At 43.6% G+C, this 13,578-nt stretch overlaps 1 long non-coding RNA gene across 1 annotated transcript; it reads right to left on the bottom strand.

Moving 5' to 3' along the window:
• Nucleotides 1-8,593: 8,593 nt before the first annotated feature.
• Nucleotides 8,594-13,335, bottom strand: LOC135378874 (uncharacterized). The gene is made up of 3 exons (XR_010418597.1): nucleotides 13,179-13,335; nucleotides 11,157-11,330; nucleotides 8,594-8,769 (listed from the first exon to the last, which is right to left on the bottom strand). It is a non-coding gene; the product is annotated as an uncharacterized LOC135378874 (long non-coding RNA).
• Nucleotides 13,336-13,578: the final 243 nt, after the last annotated feature.

The raw sequence follows: 13,578 nt of genomic DNA, 5'->3' as shown, positions 1-13,578 counted from the left end.
GGGTCGCTCACCGAGCGGTATACACCTGGGAGGATGACTGAGCACTCCTCGATGCCACAGTGCAAGCCAGTGAATTATAATGAGGGGAAAAAAGCCATTAAAGAAGCAATTAAATAACACTAGACGTGTTTGAAATTCAAAGTTACAGATTATGATGGCCTCTACGGCTGCACGCAGAGAAACAGATACTCATGGAACGATGCGACAGCACCAGAGGACACCTGTTTCGCCGTGTTTGCGGCTCGTCAGCTCTGGGTAGCTGCGCATCGTTGCGAATTGGCAAACCAGGGGTCGCTCACCGAGCGGTATACACCTGGGAGGATGACTGAGCACTCCTCGATGCCACAGTGCAAGCCAGTGAATTATAATGAGGGGAAAAAAGCCATTAAAGAAGCAATTAAATAACACTAGACGTGTTTGAAATTCAAAGTTACAGATTATGATGGCCTCTACGGCTGCACGCAGAGAAACAGATACTCATGGAACGATGCGACAGCACCAGAGGACACCTGTTTCGCCGTGTTTGCGGCTCGTCAGCTCTGGGTAGCTGCGCATCGTTGCGAATTGGCAAACCAGGGGTCGCTCACCGAGCGGTATACACCTGGGAGGGTGACTGAGCACTCCTCAATGCCACAGTGCAAGCACACAAGTAAGATCTTTCAAGCACTCTAACGACTCTGAAGTGCGGGTCGATACCCACAATTCGTACTCCGTTTCCCATGGCGCAAGAATTTTTCTCCATATTCAAATGTAAAAAATCTGTACCGAAAAATGTACCGATCTGAATCGAGTCTTTGGGTAATCACTGTGAAAAAAAGAAAAGAAAAAAAACGGTGTGGAACTAACCCAAACTTTAAACAGTGGGCCTTCCAGGATAGCGTTCAAAATAATTCCGGAAGTAATTCAAAATGCGTTACGCGTTGCTTGTAAAAGTAATTCAATTACAGTTACAACTGCATAAAACCTAATGTAATTCCGAAAGTAATTAATTACTAAGAGAGTAATTAATCACAGTAATTCAATTACTTGTAATTAGTTACGTTACAGGTCTGTTTACAACAATAATAATAATTGGGGGTTATGGGGGTTTACGTTGCGAGACAACCGAGATCATGAGCCATGCCACAGCAGTCGGTCTGTGGATTGCTTTTGTCCACATGCGGGTTCTTTAACGTGCAATGAAAGCTCACCACATGGCACCCCGTATTTAACGTCTCTCGCGGAAGACTGCGTGTCAAAGCAACTTGTACCCTGCCACCAAGTTGACGGCGTCCTCGGCCAGGTTCGACCCCGTGATCTCAGGATGAGAGGGCGAACAGGCTACCGACTGAGCCACCGAGGCCGGTGCATTATTTACAGTATTTGGTGGCAATTTGCACGAATGTATAATGTAGATACTATTTCACTGCAATAGTAAACTATGCGAATAACATTATTTCATCCCTCACGTCATCACCAGCAATGGGGTAGAGTGTCGCCTCTGGCGATGAAATTCCCCATTCATTATCGTGAAATAAAGTTGTTGTTGTTGATGTAGAAACAAGTAGCGATGTTACTATAAATCACAAGGTACGCATGTTAGAATAATATATGCGCTTTACCTGCGAGTCACGTGCCAGATAGCACACGAATGTATCAGTTCCACCCGATTCCACCACGAACTCCAGATCTAAGAATAACACCCAACTTCCTCCCCACCCCCGAGTCCTGGATAGGCACTGTGCCCGAAAAAGTCAGACCCTACATAACAGGATCGTACACCATATACCCCATACTAGCGAGAAAAAAATAGGCAGCGTACATATGCTTGGTGTGCCGAGATCAGTCTGCCATTTTTGATAGATCTCTTCTTCTTTCTCGGGTGATCGCGATGTAGCTAGTGCTTAGAGGAGCGTGCTCCGGGCTTTCCTCTCTCGCGCCATAGCTTTGAGATTGAGTAGTAGAAATAAAAATTTAGTGGTGACTTAGCGGTAAATGCGAGAGAAATGCGTTACCATGAGGCGCCTCTTCCAGTCTATACTTGGCACCGGGTACTCACTTCCCGTCTATACTTGACTTCCGGTATCCACTTCCGGTCCTCCTGAACTTCCGGATCTAGATTTCCGGTCTCCCCTGACTTCTGGTTGTCCACATCCAGTCGATACTTGACTTCTGACCATTGACTATTTAATTATACTTTAATTAGCCACAATTACCTTGAATAACCCTTTAATTGACGTTAATTACCTTTAATTACACTTAATTACATCCTGTAACTCGCGGTTACCTTCGGTAATTTTTACTTTCACTTAATCTTTCTATTATTTGCAAAAATCTTAAAGGGACTCTGACCAGAAACTGTGGGAGCTCTTTCGTACCTGTAGTCGATAAAGCACCCAACAAGGACTCTCCATGCGAAAATTCACGCATTAAAACCCCACGGTTTCTCTAAACTCGAATTTGAAACATTCGACTTCATCCGAGTGCAGCACGCCTAGCGTCAAACCGAGAAAACATACGTTTATATAGAATATCCACCCCGGTCCACCATCAAGATGACGTCAACACGGGGGCCACTCGCAACACCCACAATTGGCTCAAACGCGTCACGTGGTCACGCAATATCTGTCAATTTCCTTCATGAAATGGCATTTCTACGTTAATATGTTTTTGTTACAGAGCCTCAAAAAGAAAAATATACCCTGCATTTATCACCTGCAACAGTTTCTACGATTTTCTTTTCAATCTGTACACGGCGTTCGATATATGCTTCCGTATCCGGTCAGCTGTAATGGATGCCGTATGCCGAGCTTGCGAACTGCGAACTTGTGTGACTCCCGGTTCATCCTCTTTGTTCGGATCATTGGGTTGGTGTTGGAGTTGGTCACCATATTCTGAACGTTTCACCTATCGTTGCGGTGTACTGTTCTTGATCTGCTGCGAAGCGACGAACCGCAACGGCAGTCACTCGCCTCAGCGGACTTCTGTCTGCTGCATCTCAAAGGAGCATGGGGACCTGATGATACCTTCAACTAAAGAAACCAAATGTGCTCTCGTGTGGTCCTGACGGAAAAGTAGTATCAACAAGGTTAGCACATTTATTTTTCAGTTCCAAGTCTACGTACTGAAAACCATGCAGGTGCAGTCGATCATTCTCGTAGCTGTTGTGTAACGCGTATGCTTTCTTACATATCCCACAGAACCCTCCACTTTTTCGACCAAGTTATCGTTATGAGATCCTTCTGATGGCTTCTTACTAGGCTATGCCGCTCCGAAGCATTGAGATGACGAAGCGTCGTGGTAGCTGCACCTCCGCCTTCGAAAGATGAATCAGTCATTCCACACTGTGCTTACTGGCTTTGTGTAGAGTCTGGCAAATCCGACAGACTTGGACTGCCTTTTTCAAGAAAGTTTGAAATGTAAGTATGTGTATATTGGTTTCACTTATCCACCACATATTGAGCGTGTGTATGATTGTACTTTATATGCTACAGCGTATCAGCGTACATTATTATTCAACACGTAGTGTGGCAAACTCGACATCAGTCACACAAAGCCAGCAATTGCCTTTTCTTCAATTGCTTATTTTTTATCATATCATGTTTTTGTCTATATCTCAATTTACCAACCAACAAAGTATATTATTTTAGTATAATCGTCTGATATTTAACAAGTCACAGTTTTACCATGGTTTTGGCACACTATAGCCCGAGTTGCTTATGCGTCATTAAATTGAATCATCATCATCTTCAACTGCCATTATTCAATTGAAGTGCCAGGTGGATATAATGATATGGCAAGATATATTTTTTTGCTGTCATCCTGGAATTGCTCATTTCAGAAGAATAGTCACCGTGAAGTTTGTTTTCGTTTTCAGAAACATTAAGAGGACTAAAACCAAACATTTTTCTTTCAGAGCATCCCTTATGCACCTGCATTTCAATTCCAATCTGTATTACAAGAATGACAGACCACTCAACAGAGATGAACATCTGAAAGTGAAAGAGCTGGAATGAAGATACGTTAATCTGTGTCAAAGGTTCTTAGTATGTGTGCGAGTCGAGGACATAGGTCTCAAGCTTATTCCTGTCTTCAGAAGAGGTGACAACTATGCTCCTTCTATCTATTAACCAGCTCCACTTTTTAGGGTTCCCTGTAAACTAATGGAGCACATCATGTACTACCACGTTGTCAACTAAGTTGACTCTGTCAATTTCTTTTTTTAAATTCCAGCATGGCTTTAGAAAAGGGTATTCAGGCAAAACTAACGTAGTGGAATTCGTTCACAGCATTTCAAACTGTCTTGATTTCTGGGTCCATGTAGATGTAGTATTCTTTTTATTTTGTAAGGGCTTTTGACACTGTGCTCTACGCTCGCGTGTTGGCCAAAGTAGCCTAATTAAAATTTGATCCTGCTACCTGGATATGCAGTTTCTCAACTAACCGTAACTGTGGCGACAACTCGTGAGGAGAACCTATCATATCGCCACCATGCAGCATTTGTTATATTACAATCGCTTCACATTTTAATCTAGTCAAAAGCAAGGCCTTTTGGTGATCGGTCTTGTATAATTACGTGCCCCTCCGTTATGTAACACCACACTGGGTTCTTCAACCTATGAGAGAGAAATAAATATATTGCCAAGTAAATTGTCTACAAGGCTCGTTATTCCATTTCGCCACACTACCACAAGCAATTGTTAGAGTAGTGGCCCAGGGTATGAAGCTCGCCACTAATCATCATTCAAACAAAGTTCATAATGTAAAATGCTTTACTCAGAACACTGGCTTAACGCAACAATTAAGAATAAAGAGAGTAAACGTTTCATTGCCTATCCAGGTGGCATCATCCCTCCAACAGAGAACAATCAAAAACAACATCAAAGGAGTCAAACCGGTGGTCCGCATTCCTTTCATCCAATGTATTTCATACGCTATTTGGAGGGCACTGTGCCCATCAGGCATTTTGACTGTGCATATCAAGTTGAGTGCATAGAATCTGATGCAACCTACATTGGCGAGATAGACAAAAGACGTGGGACAAGACTAAAAGAGCCAGTTGCCAGGGCTACTAATGCTTAGCTTAACTAAACAGGACCGAATCAGTCTACCACTGCTGTCCTAAGGGACATATATTTTGATGGTGCAGTAACCTTTGCTCATGACTAGCGATGGGACCCTAGAAAATTCTTAGAATCCTGCTTTATCAGGCGTGATGCTTCAGCCTGTAATACATACCGTGGCCCCCTATCGGATGTGTAAGATTCCCTCTTAGATAGGCTGATGTGCTCATCTTTGGCCTCTGTTGTACTGATGATGCCACCCGGATAGGCGACAAAACGTTTACGCTCTGTTTTTATTCGTTGTGTTGAGCGGTGTTTGCAGTAAAGGACGCTACATTATGAGGTTGTCACCCGGCTTTTGGAATATATTTTCAAATAAAGTTGTTGTTTTACAAAGCTCAATACATTGCAGAAATCATTCTTGCTGCCTATTGTTTTGGGGGTGCCATTCTAGCAGTCACATGAAGCACTGAAGGGCCAATTTAAAAAGTAAAGGCAGTCTGATTTATGTTGTTGCCGACATGGCACAGCGTATGTACGAGGTAGTTCCATTTCAGAAGCCTGAGAACACTCAAAGCAATTAGTGTGCTAGCATCAGATATGGTGTACAGCATTACATATTTGCTTTTGCTAGGGCAACTAAGAAGGTTGGATAGAAAGGCAGTTACAACCTGTTTCCACAAAAGACACTCAGATTCATTAGCAATTTCCTCTAAGAGAGCCAAGGCTTTTTCTAGATTACTAGAACATGGGTACCTGGTTATAAATAACAAGAATTCATCTACCAGAAGTCAGTGTTTCACACACCCTGCTTTCCATCAACACTATTAAAAGGTGTGACCCCCAAACCTACACAAAATTCCTGGAGAGTCTTTACTGGACACTGTTGCTGTCCCTCTCACCAGGTGCTCTCTATGAACCCGATTCACAGTTCTGGATGCACTGCCTGAGCTAACTTCAGCATGCTTTCCCAACACGAATGGCAACTGCTATGAGGAGTGTTGTACTTACTGAAAGCAACATGAAATGCTGTACCTTGACAGGTAACGTTGATATCCTTCTTAAGACCGTAGAGAGATGTTCCTTGCTCCCTTTCTTCCAAATCTTACTATCAGACGCAAGCCCACTTGCCACCAAGCCAATGAGATGTGCCTCACAGTCAGTGCAATCAAGGGAATCAATCACTGAGGCTCAGAAAAGCTGTTTTCCATCGGGATCTGATCCAGCACTGAGCCGTGAGTAGCCCCGTGAAAGTACCAGGGTTTCTTCGAATTTTAGATGTGCCAGCATTTGTTTTCCTCCCCTCCTTCTTTTTATGTAGTAGCTGATTACTTTAGCCTTGTACTGCTTTGGAGATTGTGGAGATGATGTAAGAGGTGGAACTAGGCTTTATGCAAAATGAGGCAAAGTGTGACTATGTACAAATCTTCTCAGAATGTCTATGTATCATTCACACAAAGAGAGGATACGTGTTACATCTTTTTCCGGTTTTGATCTTTATTTATTTATGAATACGTCTCAAAGGCCATTGCAGGCATTACATGAGGGGGGACATCAACATGGGTCACTTAACAAATACGGAAGTTACAAGGAACATACATATTTGGAAGACAAGACTCTATTTTTTGTTCGTTCATCAGTCTTGCTCAAGAAATTGTTCACTGTAGCAATGGTACACAATGTCACGAAAGGAGTGCTCATCTATCGTTCCGCAAGACTCATTAAAAAGGACTAGTGTTGTGTTTCAACACAACATGTTGAACTCATGAACCATGCATCATCCTGAGAGCTATAGATCATCCTAAATACAGATGCTGAATTATTTTAAATGTGATAGACGAGCTGTGCGAAGAGGTACCCCCAGTTAGGATCTTGGGTACTTGAAGCCTGTGGCATTTTCTGTGGGAAAGGCTTGCCAGACCCTCTTCACTGCACAGGCTGGGATGACCATGATCTTGTTTTTTCCAAGCTTGTGCCATACTCACCTTGCAAACTGGCGATACGCAGTGTATCTGCATCGTCTACACAGATGTACGTAAAATATAGTTTAGGCAAATAGGTAACCGGTTGCAGTACAGTGTGTGTGCATTGTCATTTCTACATGTACCTGAGAGTAACTGCAGTTTACCTGCCCACATCTTGTACATTACCAAAATTGTTTTGCTTTTCACTGAATCGACAATCAAGAACACTCAATATCGCTAAAAACCTACGCTAAAACCTTATGCACAGGGCAATACATGAAAACGTGACTCAGGACACAGCACACTGACAATTACAAAACTGCCTATATTGGTTTTCTCCAGTTCAGAGTCGTGTACTGTATAGCCTTTTTATGTGCTGCGCCCTGTACTGGAGTTTTTAACGACTCTATTGCAGGACCAAACCAGTTTTGGGCGCCCAAATTTTAACATCGTTCGACAAGGACACATGTGACTTACTTGTGAATACAGTCGCTCATAGGTTCGCGCTGCCCACGGAGTTCAATATGCGACCTTCAGGACAGTCATATTGAAGAATAGAAGTTGGAAATCTTTGTGGGTTGTAATGCACTCATACTGCAGTCATTCGGCAGTGTTTTCGAGCTCCTTGCAGCACAAGCATTCGATCTCCTTCGGCATTATGACACACCAGCCACACCGGCACCATGAACAGCAAGTGCGCATTAGATATCAGAACACGAAATTTCTGAGAACGTTTACATGTTCGATCACAGTGTGCCTTAAAAAGCTCATCGCTTACCTGAAGACAGTCGACTCATGCTGTTTGCTTCATCTGTAACTGATGTTCGTAGAGTTCTAACTTCGTCTCGCATTCGCGGCATCGGCGACGTTTCGAAAGCCTACCGAGCTGTTCAGCACGCAGAATTTTCTTCTCGATGTCTCGATCGCAGAAAGGTCAGAAAGAAGTTCCGGGCTCGAAGTCTCCGCATTTCTGCCTTCGACGTCCATATTGAAGATCGCTTTCCGGACGGATGCCGGCGCTGTCACAAACTCACTAACAACAGAACTTCCGGTCCGGGCGCCCAATGAAACGTGGCCCTCGTGACTTCGTCACACACACGGAAATTGGCGGATGTCCACTGCAAAGAGGCTAGATTTCGACCCCGATTGCGCGAGTTGAGGGGGAAAAGCGAAGCCGGTTTTCAGCTCCCTGTTTGGCAAACTTTGCCTCCGCGCACAGCCAAAATATTTCGCGTGTGGCTTGGAGGCATATTATACCTTCGTAATAGATGCAAACGAAATATTTGTCGAACTTCTGGTCAGAGTCCCTTTAAATTCGTTATCTTGATCGTTATCTTGAAAAATCAAAATCTTGAAACTCATCTTTTGTTGCCTTAAATGCCCTTAATTACCATTAATTACTTTTAATTGCTCTTACTCTTAATTACCTTCAACTACTTCCATTTACATTTACCCTCTTATATACCCTTTACATGTCCACGTACACTTCTGTGAGGCTTCACCATCTCATACGCAGACACCACACACACACACAGCTTTTCTATTTTGACTCTCCCAATGCTAACGCGTTAAAATGAAAGCATATAGTTGAATAGCAGCAATATTTAATGATAATAGCTCTAGTGATGTCAATGTGCAGATGAATGATGCGTCGAGCGATAACTCCGTGTTCAAGGTCCTCCTCGTACGGCTCCTGCTTCTCAAGGATGTGCCACCTTGCTTGTTCATGCGATAGTTCAGGCTGCCGTGCTGTGCGTAATATTCTGGAATATAAGAACTTTTTGTACTGACCACGGCACTTCAAAGCTGATTGGTCACCTTTAATATACAATGTAGGTGTTCTTGTTTTGTCCGTACCGCAGCTGGACTTTTATGGCCCTGTGTTTTCAGGTTTTACGTTTTTTGAAAATCGGCGCTAAGAAATCACGTTTTATTTCAGAACCCGGTAAAACAGTGTAAAACCGCGGGATATCTGTTGAAAAAGTAGACTTCCGGGTAGAAAATAAAAAAGAGCACTTCTCGCATTTTAGATTGGCAGAAGGTGCGGAACAGCTGTGCTGCGTCTCCAATGGTTAGAGTCCTTCGGTGCCCTTATTGACGTCTGAATTGGCACTGCTCCAAGTTATTTTCCAGTTTTTACCGGAAGTGACGATGATGCAAATCGCGGGATAAAAACCGCTTTTACCCGAAAACACAGAGCTCCTTGCATGTGTCTCGCGCAGGCCAAAACACTTTATAATAATCAAATGGCATGAATGACAATGATGGCAATAATGAAATGACATGTATGCAGATTAGCTGGTCCTCAAATCGGCTTGGGAAACGAGAAGGTAGACAGGTAATATAATCAAAACGACCATGAAAGTATTTCAGATACACTTTTCATTTGTATTCGTATTGGGAGCTAAAGAAGAATCCAGATGCAATCAGAAGTGCAGAGCAGAAGGGAAATTTATTAGAGATACGAAGAGATCTGCACCCCTGAAGGCAAATCACTATTTTGTGCATCTTGATACAGACCGGTGGTGGGGAAAGGGCTCGCCATTGTCGGCCTCAAAGTGGTGAGAAATGTCACGACTATCGCCCTCGGGGAATGTTCTAATCTTCTTAGGGAACTGTGCCGACATATGTCTGAAAGCGTCCGAGGAACATCCAGGGAAAACACCAGACAGCACAGCCGGCACCGAGATTCGAACCCGGTTACGTCCCAGCCTCGACGTGACACAGCCAGCACGCTCACCACTGCGCCACGCGAACTGGCATTGATAATGACCGACGCATGCCTTGTAGCATCTGGACCGCTTTCAAGGACGCGCAATGATGAGGGGAAGGGGTGTTTGAATTCTGTGATGCAGTGTGACACTCGTAGCTGCTGCTGTTTTTTTTTGCTCTTTTTTTAGATTATCTGTCCTTTTTGAACCATGTTTTTTGGGAGATATTGCAAGTTCTTCGGGAGGTTACTGGGCGGTGCTGGGAAAAGATCTGTTGCCCTTATCGAATCAGTTTACGTAGATCAAAAGAAAAACAAAACCAATAACAATCAATTACAACGAAGGTTATGTGACGCGCAATCCACACAGTGACGCATCCTATTTTTTTAAAGACAATAGCACAATAGCTTTTTTTTTTGCAGTTAATATTTCAGCACGACGCTCTGTTCTTTGATGACGTAAGCATCTGGACAATAATTGTTATTTTGTCTTTGTATACAGTACGGTAAAATAAACACAGACTCTCATGAATGACATTCCGCTAGATATGGCTGCGAAGCAACTATGGCTATGAGCGGCGAACCTCACTTTTTTTACAGAACTATGAAGTCCTCCACGGATAAGCGCAGACTCAACCAAAACTATGCACGGTATTGCGGCAGGAATAGTCGAAAAAAAATTTGTAATAGTTACGCTTTAGCCCCGCCTGCTTGATTTTCGCAAAGAACCGCGCGCGAAATGTGCGTCTAGAGGAGGAGGTGTCCCCGCCATCATTAGTTTTGCCTTCTTTGTGATAAGACGGTTACTTGGTTTTCTTTTTGATAAGACAGTTGACACCAGCATCAAGGTCATCGCGTAGGTACGAAATGAAAAAACAAGAGGCGGGAACACTTCCTCCTCTCCCAGCACCTTCCGTGCGCTCTTGTTTGCGACAATCAAGCGGGCGGGGCCAAAAGCGGAATTTTTACTATTTTTTAGTCGATTTCTGTTGCGATACTGTGCATAGTTTATGTTGGGTCTCTTGCTGCCCGTGGAGGACTTCATATTTGTGTTAAAAAAAAGTGAGGTTCACTGGGGAATTTTCGAAGTCCGATTGAAAAAAATAAATTTCCCTCAATTAAAAATTGTCCAAAGCCTTCCTAAATGGCGGCAAAAATTCCCAGAAGCCAATTGCCGAAAGTCCCACAATCCTCCGGCGAGTACGTCGCCAGTTATCATTTTTTATCACCTTAGGTGAAACACCCTGTATCTGTAGCTGAAAAATTGACGAGACTGTCAGCGGAATGCGTATCAGGTTTTCCAAACACAAGATCAAGGTCAGGTGATGTTACTAGAAGGAGCTGCAGAATCTCGAAATGAACGATGCCCAGTCAATTACAAAATTAACAACAATAACAAAAAAAAAGCTATTCTTTTATAGCACAGTAAGATTGACTTACATTTACACGTTTTCATGCATGCTTGATATGTGGCAAAATTATTGGCGTTTCCCCCACATCCTCCGTAGATAAATTTGAGGCAATCAAGAGATCTTGGATTGAAGTAGAACCTCGTGATTTTTGCCTTGCACGGGCCTTTAGCGGGAGCCATGTAGCAGGCATTGGGACGATCCGCTTTTGGTACAAAGAAAATGAGGGAGGGGGATATGTTTATTCACACAAAAGGAGGAGGAAAATGAGGAGTCAAATAATAGAAGCAGCAATAGCTATATAGGGACCGCGCAGTAAAGTTTCGGAGCGGAGAAAGAAGCCGCAAAGGAACGCCGACAAACGAGCAGCGGCCGTGTTTTGTTCGGGACAATCGTCCACATTTCGTTTGCTTCCCTTATCTGCTTTTACCTGAGTTTCAGGGAAGTCGGCAGTAAGGAAAAGGCGACATAGAGAGCGAACTGACAGTTTAAATTCTTGCACTTGTGGTGCTGCCGCCACAGTGTTCGGCGCGCCGCCTAGAGAAGCGCACGTCCCTGTACAGGGTGTCACAACGAAGTCGGACCGCACATAGAAAGAAAAAAAAAAGTGGGACGAAGCGTTTTGCCTTTGGCGTTTCTTGAGCGTTTGCGTTTTGTGAAACAACCTGGCCGACTTCAAGAGGACCTGTGCCGACATTCGCCTGAAAAGTTTGCCGGAAAACCGAGAGAAAACCTCGGACATCAGACCCGGTGGAAGGATTTGAACCCGCCACCTCTCAGTCTTCACTACGACCTTGGTTACCACCAACAGGCGGATACCAGTAACAGATTAAAATTGCTCTTTCGTCTTCACCGTGCCTAATGTTTTTATTGACGGCATAGTGTGCTTGATATTACCAAACTTCGAGGTAACTCGTTACTGTAACTAAGTTCCTTTTTTTTTGTTGGTAACTTGTAACTTAACTCGGCACTTTTGTGCCGTTTTAACTTCCAGAGGAACTCGTTCCTTTTTCAGGTCACTTTGCCAAAGTAACTTAAGTTAAGTTCCAAGTTACTTTTCACTCGCTTTTCACTCACGTCCACATATTTTCTTGCTTTCTCTCCAGTTCCTTCATGGCTTTTTTCTTGCCATAAAACGTGATGTTCAATCAATGACAGCATTTTATTCAGGAAGTAAGAACTGCTGCCATTGAAATGAAGCTGAACCATTGTGCGCCCTCAGGCCGTAAGATGCAAAGCGTTCGAATAGGCCTCTACCAGAGAAACGTCCTGATGACATTGGTAGACAGACTGAAACCGAAACAAATCGGAAGGAGAGGGCTGGGTTCCACGAACGGGCACTTGTTCGCTGCCTCCCATTGAAAGAATAGCAGAACCGAGTGTCGCGTCCCTTTAAGGGACCATATCGTAATCCCCTCAAGACCGTGGCTTTCGGACGCGACCTTGTTCACCTCTAGCTCCGAACGCAGTGGAAGTGTAACTTGGAAGTAACTCGTTCTTTTTTTTAAAGTAACTCAGTAACTGCGAGCTGCATTTCAGGCTGAAGAACTTCGTTATTAACTTAGTTATATTTTGAACACGGTAACTTAACTTGTAACGAGTTCTTTTTGACGGGTAACTTCTCAATCTATGGATATTACAACCACTTCTTTGACGCGACTTTTAATAGAGCTTCACAGACTGTTACCTAGAGAGAGAGAGAGGCCGATAAAAAACGAGACATGTGCGAATAGTAGTCGCAAAATACGAAGCGTATATGAAGTGAATAGATATATAATCGAATCAGTTATGTAATACACCATAGGTACGGACATGCGGATGCATACACAATAGATGCGTGCGGATCATCATGCGATGCAGCACTCACTTTGTTCCATATCCCTATTCCGACGCTTTTGCGCTTAAGAGTGAGGCTTCCGAATGATTCGAATCCATCCTGTTTGTGAGATACATTACTTCCATGCGAAGTTGGAATACAGAATTACGCATTGGATTCGGAATTCGAAAAATCCGATTCTTCGCAAAGCTCTAAAATAATGATAGCGTGACTCACCTGAAACAAAGCAAATAGTAAGAGCCACGAGAACGAATAGGTTCATGGTCACACGTTGCCTTCGAAGCGTTTATCTCCGGATATCAGTTGTGTGAGTGCCTCGTGCGCTTGGATTTTTCCACGGTATCTGTACGCTGCAACAACCCATGAAACAATAGCGAGTTTCAGTGTGCCTGTGCATGTCGGGCGTTGTTATTGCAATTCTTGTGCGTGCCTGCCAGCTATTTTCCTCCTTCACAAAAGCTGCCACGGCCTTGGCCTCGGAGATGAGAGTTGCGCTGGCATGATTCTCGCACGATGTTGTATTTCGAAACGTATTTCGCGTTGTTGTATCGCGCGCTACAAGTCTTTTATTGACATTTTGGCTATCATTAAAATTAAAAATGAACTAATTAATTTG

This window comes from Ornithodoros turicata, chromosome 1 (assembly GCF_037126465.1).
Source record: "Ornithodoros turicata isolate Travis chromosome 1, ASM3712646v1, whole genome shotgun sequence".
NCBI classification, from domain to species: domain Eukaryota; kingdom Metazoa; phylum Arthropoda; class Arachnida; order Ixodida; family Argasidae; genus Ornithodoros; species Ornithodoros turicata.
This window is presented reverse-complemented; position numbering and strand designations above follow the sequence as displayed.